The sequence below is a fragment of the Prionailurus viverrinus genome, chromosome A1 (genome assembly GCF_022837055.1).
Source record: "Prionailurus viverrinus isolate Anna chromosome A1, UM_Priviv_1.0, whole genome shotgun sequence".
Taxonomy (NCBI): Eukaryota; Metazoa; Chordata; class Mammalia; order Carnivora; family Felidae; genus Prionailurus; species Prionailurus viverrinus.
In genome coordinates, this window is record NC_062561.1 from 13840815 (window position 1) to 13849283 (window position 8469).

The following is an 8469-nucleotide window of genomic DNA, read 5'->3' on the forward strand; positions in this document are numbered from 1 at the left end:
CTTCAAGTTCAAGGAAAGAAACAAAACAGAACCAAAGTTGTATTAAAGTACAGCAGGTACATTTTCAGGATCATTATGGATCCTTGGTTTGCTTAGAAATTCTGCGCACTCTAGGGGCACCTGGGTGGCTCAGCCGGTTAAGCGTCCGACTTCAGCTCAGGTCATGACCTCACGGCTTGTGAGTTCGAGCCCCGTGTCGGGCTCTGTGCTGACAGCTCAGAGCCTGGAGCCTCTTCAGATCCTGTGTCTTCTCTCTCTCTCTCTGCCCCTTCCCTACTCACACTCTGTCTCTCTCTCAAAAATAGGGTCTCTCTCTCAAAAATAAATAAACATTAAAAAAATAAAAATTAAAAAAAAGAAATTCTGTGCACTCATGTTTTTTAATAACACAAAGTCATCATTATCATATTTTCTATTCTTCCTATGGTCCTATGACCTATTATTTTTCTTTATGTTTTACAAATGGGACTTTTTGCTGTATCCCATATAACTGACACAGAAGCAAATTCACAAAGAATGATAAATATTTTTTGCAATGACGTGTTAGTCAAAGCAAGTAGTTAATTTTGTCAGACAAACTCTAAAACTATGGGAGACATTGTGCAATAATTAAATTCACATAGTCTTAGATGAACTCAAATCTGCAAACTTTGAGAAAACACAGAGTAGTGAGTAGGAATTCCTCAGAATGGTTCTTATCTCTTCCACTTAGTAGGTTCTCTCTATGAACTACACTAACAATTTTTTTAAGTTTCTTTATTTATTTATTTATTTATTTATTTTATAAATTTTTTTTTAATGTTTATTTATTTTTGAGACAGAGAGAGACAGAGCATGAACAGGGGAGGGGCAGAAGAGAGAGGGAGACACAGAATCCGAAACAGGCTCCAGGCTCTGAGCAGTCAGCACAGAGCCTGACGTGGGGCTCGAACTCATGGACCGCGAGATCATGACCTGAGCCGAAGTCAGACGCTTAACCGACCGAGCCACCCAGGCGCCCCTAAGTTTATTTATTTTTGAGAGAGACAGAGAGAGAGAAGGGGAGGGTCAGAGAGAGACAGGGAGAGAGAGAGAATCCCAGGCAGGCTCCACACCATCAGCATGGAGCCTGATGTGGGACTCGAACCCATGAACTGTCAGATCATGACCTGAGCTGCAACCAAGAGTGGGACCCTTAACCGACTGAGCCACGCAGGCACCATTCTATGAACTTTTATTATAACATATAAAAATATTAGATTCAATTTTTCATTTCAATCCCTCACTCTCTAGATTAGTCACCATTTGGAATTCAATAACACTAAAATTTGGAATATTCCTTTATCATCAAAAGGTTTCTACATCTACTACCACCTATTAAATCCCTTCACAAGCCTTAGAAAAGATCAAACTCATCATTAGGGTAAATATCAAGGGCATGATTTTAAGGCATCTTCAGAATTCTTCCTGGAGCATTTCAGGGACACTTGCCTCAGGGAAACATGTTCTGACGTCCAGCCAGAGTAGCCACAACCCAAATAGTCCTGGAGTTATTTTAGTGCTCTGTGATATTTTCATCCCTATGCTTTGTCCTCCTTTCCTGTAGTATCACTTTCAGGATTATACTTCATACATAAAGAATGAAATAGGAAAGTGACAAGGAAAAATCAATATTAAAAGAGTAGGACCAAAAAGGTGGTCAAAAGCTTGTTGCTTACTTATTTTTCTACTCAGAAAACATCTTTTTCTCTCTATATATGTACATACAGACACACATATGAATACATATACACACATATGAACTAAAAACCTATATGTAATTAAACTACACTTTCTTATTTTCTTTATTTTTTAATGTTTTTATTTTATTTTTGAGAGAGACAGAACACGAGCAGGACAGGGACAGAGAGAGGGAGGCAGAGAATCAGAAGCAAGCTCCAGGCTGCAAGCTGTCAGCACAGAGCCCAATGCAGGGCTCGAACTCAAAAACCGCGAGATCATGACCTGAGCCAAAGTTGGATGCTTAACCGACCGAGCTGCCCAGGTGCCTCTAAACTACACTTTCATGTTACTGTATTTTCTTAATATCATTGGTCTACATATATATATATGAGCTGTTGAAACAATGAACTTCAATTTATTGTGCCAATTTATACATTAAAAGTGTTAACTTGCATATTAATAGCTAACAATTGGCTTCCTTTTCTCCACATCCAGAATGTATGTAATTTTACAAATACAAGATCATATCTCACATACTGTGTGGCAGCACAGCCTAGCACTTTGCACACACTCAACCGCCAGTCACTGTACGATTATTTATTCTTCCCCAGACTGGGAGAGATGTTGACCGGCATGATAACATCAGTGACTTACATCTTTGGAATGTTTGCTATGTGCTACAATGAAATTTACAGATGAGATAAAGTAAGTCACCTGTCCAGGGTCGCCACAGCAAGAAAGTGACCTGCGGCTGCAACCCTCAAAGGGTGTACTTTTAATGCCTGTTTTATTCTTGACTGAAAACCAGAAACCCAGATATTCTTTTTCTTTTTTTCTTTCTTTTCTTTTTTTTTTTTTTTTCTGGCTCACACCATGCACAAACACCACCCATTTCCTTTAAAATGCTCTCTCCCTGCACACCAGGAATATTTTGAAAAATCTTCTGCCCTAAATTTTTCCTCTCCTTCCACTCTGGGTTTCTGTGTCTTCCCACACACAGAAAGGGAGCATACCATTACTCCTTGGGAAATTAAGATTCTAAAATCTCTTTCTCCTCTTGACAATTTCTCACATGGATTCTGAATATTCATAATCTCACATACAAAAATGACAAAAAAATTCTTTTGAGTAAAATCTTGTATCAGTTACATGAACCACATCTTAAGCTTTTATTAGTCTTCTTTTAATATTTATTTTACTCTATTTCAGTAATATATCCAAATACATCATCATTGTCTTTGGTGATATTTTCATGTACTCCAGGCCTCCTCCCAGTTCAAGACAAATTTCAATTTTTCCTCAAATGAGACTTCCTACCTGATAGAATTTTTAAATTTCGTTGGCTACCTATAATATTTGTAGACTAAATTTTCTTACACTATTTTCTAGGCCTGTCATATTCTCCCATGCTCTTGTAATTAAACGTATTATCCATGATGGGACACACTGCTCTGTCTGGATCACTTTTCTTAGTTGTTTGATTACTGCTTTTCACAGCCTCCAGAAGTATGTTTAGTTCATCTGTAGTATTAACTAATTTAGAGCTTGTCTAACATTGTTATAGCTAACTACTTTTCTGCAATCCTTGTTTTCACTTTCATTATTTCTCAAGAATAGTGAGTATTAGCTCATTTACATGCACAGGTAAAGTCGTCAGTAATTATTTCAGGTACCATGGGTTCCATCTCTAGGTTGACTCTCTTTTCCTCTTTGATGGTGTAATGCTTACTTGTTCACAGGGCATGGAGTTTTGAACATGTCTCATTGTTTTTGGAACTTTGATTCTTGAATTCTGCCATTTTCTCTTTTTATCTGACACTTTTTTTTTTCTTCTGGTGCTATGATGTTATTTCCTCCACAGTACCATCTTTCTAGAATGTCATAGGCTTGTATTACCAAATACAGTAATGTCTTTTTATAGTCATGCTGGATTTTTTTCTTGTTAACCTCTTAGGATAATCATTGAACAGTATATTAAAATAGATGGACACATTATTTTTAAAGTAGTTTTTAGTCCTCCAACAGGATTTTCCTGGTGCTTAAGGTTTGGACATGAAATGATAATGGCCTATAACATAAGATAATTCATGTTTATCGATCTCTTCAGGTAGGATTTCCAAGTAAATTAGAGGCAATTCTTTTTCAACCTAGCAATTTTTCTTAGCTGGAGCTCAGTATATCTACCTTCCCTTGCCTTGATGCTGGGAGTTGTAGTTACAGAGGGTGAGTGATATTCCTGAACCAGTCAGAGCTCAACCTTTAACTTTGCCAGTGGTGCATCTTCAACCCCCAGCCACCTGGCCATGAAAGCAGGGTGGCTGAAATGTCTTTTCTCACCGACTGGGTTTCCTCTTCATTCAAACTATAGCAAACAACTGGGGTAACTATAAAATATAGACCCTGTTCTAGAGGATAAAATGGGCCACTCCCATGGTTTGATTTGTTTTTAAATGGTTTATTTTGTCTTTCACAAAAAGACTTCTGCCTCTTTCTCCTCCAAGCAGATACAGTGACAAGTCTGCCCAAGACCCCAGACCATTGTGCCCTTCCACACCTGCTTCCCAAAGTAATGTAAACTCCCACATCTCTAGTTCAAGAGGTCTTTATATTTCCATAACTGAAAAGTCTCTATCTCCATAAAAAACAGTTTGCTTGGAAGCTGTACTGGAGTTTCCATCTTCCACCTAGTAAAATCTTCTTGCGGTTTTTAAATAATGAAGTTTGAGAGATTAGGGATATTATACTCTGCTGTCTTGTCCCTAGCTTTTTTCAAAATTCATGGGAACTGGGAAAACTGATGCAACTTCTCATAGTCCCTGGTCTCATAGTCAACTTCTCATAGTCCCCTGAGTGATTTCTCTGTATGTGGCTCTTTCTGGGATCCATCAATGAACAACCAAGACAAAAACTCCTCCCCTCATCCAGTGATGGAAGGAATACCCACCCCAAATAAAATGATTAAGTTAAATACATATTATAGATAGGTACAAGCTCTAAGGGCAAATATTAAAGAGGAAAGGGAGATGGGGAGGTCAGGTAGCGATGGTTCTGAGACATCCCACAAAGCCTTAAAAGAAGAAAGAAAGGGAACAGCAGGTGAAAGGAACAGCAAGGTCAGGCCTTGAGGCAGAGCATGCCTGGCAAGGGGGCCAGAGAAAAGAACCCAGCATTTACAGTACTTTAGATCTCCCATGACTAATATTTTCTTCAAATCAAGAAAAATGTAAGACTAAAGTACAGTAAAAGATTTCACATGTTCTTACGTTTTTCCTGACTCTTGGAGCACCTGGGTGGCTCAGACGGCTAAGCATCCAACTTCAGCTCAGGTCATGATCTCACGTGTTCCTGGGTTTGAGCCCCACATTGGGCTCTGCCCTCGCTGCTGGGGATCCTTACTCCGGCCTCTCTCTCTCTGCCCCTTTCCCACTCATGGTTTCTCTCTCTCTCTCTCTTTCTCAAACTTAATTAATTAATTTAAAAAAAGTTTTCCTGACTCTTGATTGTATCTGAGATCACTGAGCTGTCTTAACTCCTTAGCACACAGAGGGCCTTAAAAGATTTCTTCAACTTTTTCTGCAGCTTCGGCCAGTTTTTCTAAAAGCATCCACTTTGGATCTGTTTCTTCTAAATGTGTAGACTATAATAAAACACTTTTTGGATATATTTGGGTTTTCTTATCCCCCCTCTCCCTGCTCCCCTGCTGTGATCTTAATTGCTTAGAGATGACATCTCACTGACAGCTGCAAGGCTGCAGACCCCATGCCAATCTCACCAAAATGAAATCATTCAGCACCTGAGGGGACTGTGGCCGTCTGGACTCTTCAGTTCTGACTGAGAAATGCGTGCCCTACTTTGATGGTCTGAACCACAGGGGAAGAAGCTAACCTAGAGGAGTTTCTCTTTCTCTCCTTCCTCACCTCTGAGGTTGGCTTAGCGCCACGAAGGGGCCTACAGACCCTGCCCCCATACTTCTGAGCCTGGAAATTCTGTGAAATCAAATCAGCATGAAAGGCCAGGGGACTTAGAGTCACAGTAGAACGAGGAGGAGGTGAACACTCAAAGTCCAGCGCGTACATGGGCCAAATTGGATGAGTGGGGTCCACAGCAAACTTCTGAGCTTGCATACTTTAGGAAAAAGCTAGTTCTCAGATCTAGCCGGTTGGTACCCTGTGGCAAAAAACCGCAGAGCTGCCAAATCGGATTTTTAAAGAAAAGACAGAAATCCCAGGACTTGTATGAAATGTTCTCATGCTTTAATGTTGGCAACTGGTAATAAAAATAAATAAATAAATAAATAAATAAATAAATAAATAAATAAATAAATAAAATGCGGGACAATCTTTGATCCCATCAGCCATTTTTGTCTGTTTCATGGGGTTCATGGTAGACTGAAATTCAAAAACAAGAGGTGGAACAAGGAGAGTAAATAATTTCCAAATTGCATGCCAATTCTGATTTATTAGTTGTGGCCATTTCTGGGTCAGCAGGAAAAGTACTGTGTTACATTATCAGTGTTGAATGATGGTGCGTAACACATATATCTGCCATTCTTGAGGAAGACTATCCCCATGACGGTCAGTGTTAATGGTGATAGAATACATGTTTTCAGATGCCCTACTTCCTGAACTCTTCAATTTAGGCATGTTTCTCTCAAGTTCTCCAGAGCCCGACACAAACATGAGAGTCCTGCCAAGGATCAGGTGCCTTTGCTCATAATTCACGATGCACAAATCAAGCTAACACAGCACTAAAGAAGGAGGGCAATCAATTTGATTTATCAGTAGAACACCTAAGATATCATTTATTCAGAGTCCTTGTGATGGAAAACTATCAGAACAGAGTTTCACTACTCTAGACCAATCAGGTGTCAAATTATTGAATGTTTTAATCCCTGCTGATCTTCTAGCTAATTTTAATTTACCAAAATGAGTTACTCTTTAGAATTAGAATGGTCTTTAATACAAAGTCCAGATACTTTCATTTTAAAGAGAAACAATAAAACCCAACACTGGAACATAAAGACAATTATTTTTAGTGCTTTAATCCTTGACTGGGAGACTGAAACCAACAAAGTAATTGAAAAACGTTATCCTCCAGGAGGTAAGGGCATTTGAGTGTTTAGAAATATATTTTTAAACATACATCCATTTATTTTCAACTCCAGAAGGAATTTCTTTATAGAAAAACAGTAGCAAATCTCTCAGATAGGTTTTTATCTGTTAATTCGCTCAGCTTTCCTTCTAATACATCCTCTACCAAAATTCTATTCAAAATAAGAGAATGTCCACAAATTCCATTTCCAATAATTGTCTACTCAGTACCAAAATAAACTCGTTGAGTAAATTGAGTAGGTGGTAATGGCCTATATGATGAAGGAGTTGGGTGTAACAAATCCCCTTCCCAACCCCGAAATCTCTTTCCCATCAACATGCTGTCAAGGCCTGAAATTCATTGATCAGAATCTTTCTGAATATATTTTAACAATTCCTTATTACAATATTTATTATTATTATTAATTATTATTATTATTATTATTATTTTGTAGACATGAGAATTACAATATTATTTAATCTGGAATATCAAAATTTCAAAATTTCAGTGTTTTTGAGACTATAAGGAAAAATTGGGGTTTCCATGGAAAATTGTGCTTTGTCTATAGCATACTCTTCCACTTTTTTGGTTCTGACTCTAGGGGAGATTTATTTCCAATTTTGTAAGCTGTCGGCGGCTGACAGCACTGCAAAAATAATTCTTGTCTGTAGACACGCAAGTAATGCTGACTGATGGAGGGACCCACCCTCCCACCTATGGAAAAAGACAGTCTTTTCCATTGGTATATTCATTTCAATAGTCCTCATCTAGAAATGTATCTGTTCTTTTGGATTCTTCTTTGAATTGCTTGTAACATCTGGTTTTTCACTGATCAATGAGTTAAGTAAGATCTTCAACCCATGTTTGTTTTATATTTGTAAAAAAGTCATGATTTTCCCTATTTTTGAAAATTACCCCCCCAAAAAAATAAGCTTTCAAGCCTGATTAATGTTGTGTGTATTTGTGTGTGTGTGTGTGTGTGTGTGTGTGTGTGTGTGTGGTGTGTGCATGTGAGTGTGTGTGATTTAATTATCCTATCAATACTTCCATTGGGGGAAAAAAAAACTTCCATCAATAAATTTGTTTCCAAAGAGTTTATCTGAGCAGATTTCCACTCTTTTTTATATTTAAAATCTTATTTCACTTCATGGTTTAGACAAAGTGACAAAGATTATAAACAATTTGTGGGGGAAAATCACTCAAATGATTATTGAGAGTTGCTCTGTTCCAGTCTTATTCATTGTTATAGGCTAGTTGTTTACCATCCCCCCACAATTAATATGTTTAAATTCCGATCCCCGATACTTCAGAATGTAATCATATTTGGAGTTGAGGTCTTTAAAAAGAAATGATTCGGGGCGCCTGGGTGGCTCAGTCGGTTGAGTGTCTGACTTTGGCTCAGGTCATGATCTCATGCGTGGGTTCGAGCCCCGCGTCTGGCTCTGTGCTGACAGCTCAGAGCCCGGAGCCTGTTTCAGATTCTGTGTCTCCTTCTCTCTATGCCCCTCCCCAAATCATGTTCTGTCTCCCTCTGTCTCAAAAATAAATAAACATTAAAAAAAATTTTAAAAAATAAATAAATAAAAAATAAAAGAAATGATTCAGTTAAATGAAGCCATTAGGGTGGGGCCCTAATCCAATATGACTGGCATCATCACCATAAGAAGAAACATTAGG

General features: G+C 38.3%; 1 non-coding gene across 1 annotated transcript; it reads left to right on the forward strand.

Annotated features, from left to right (window-relative positions):
• Positions 1 to 8152: 8152 nt before the first annotated feature.
• On the forward strand, positions 8153 to 8234 carry TRNAQ-UUG (transfer RNA glutamine (anticodon UUG)). The gene has a single exon. It is a non-coding gene; the product is annotated as a tRNA-Gln (tRNA).
• Positions 8235 to 8469: the final 235 nt, after the last annotated feature.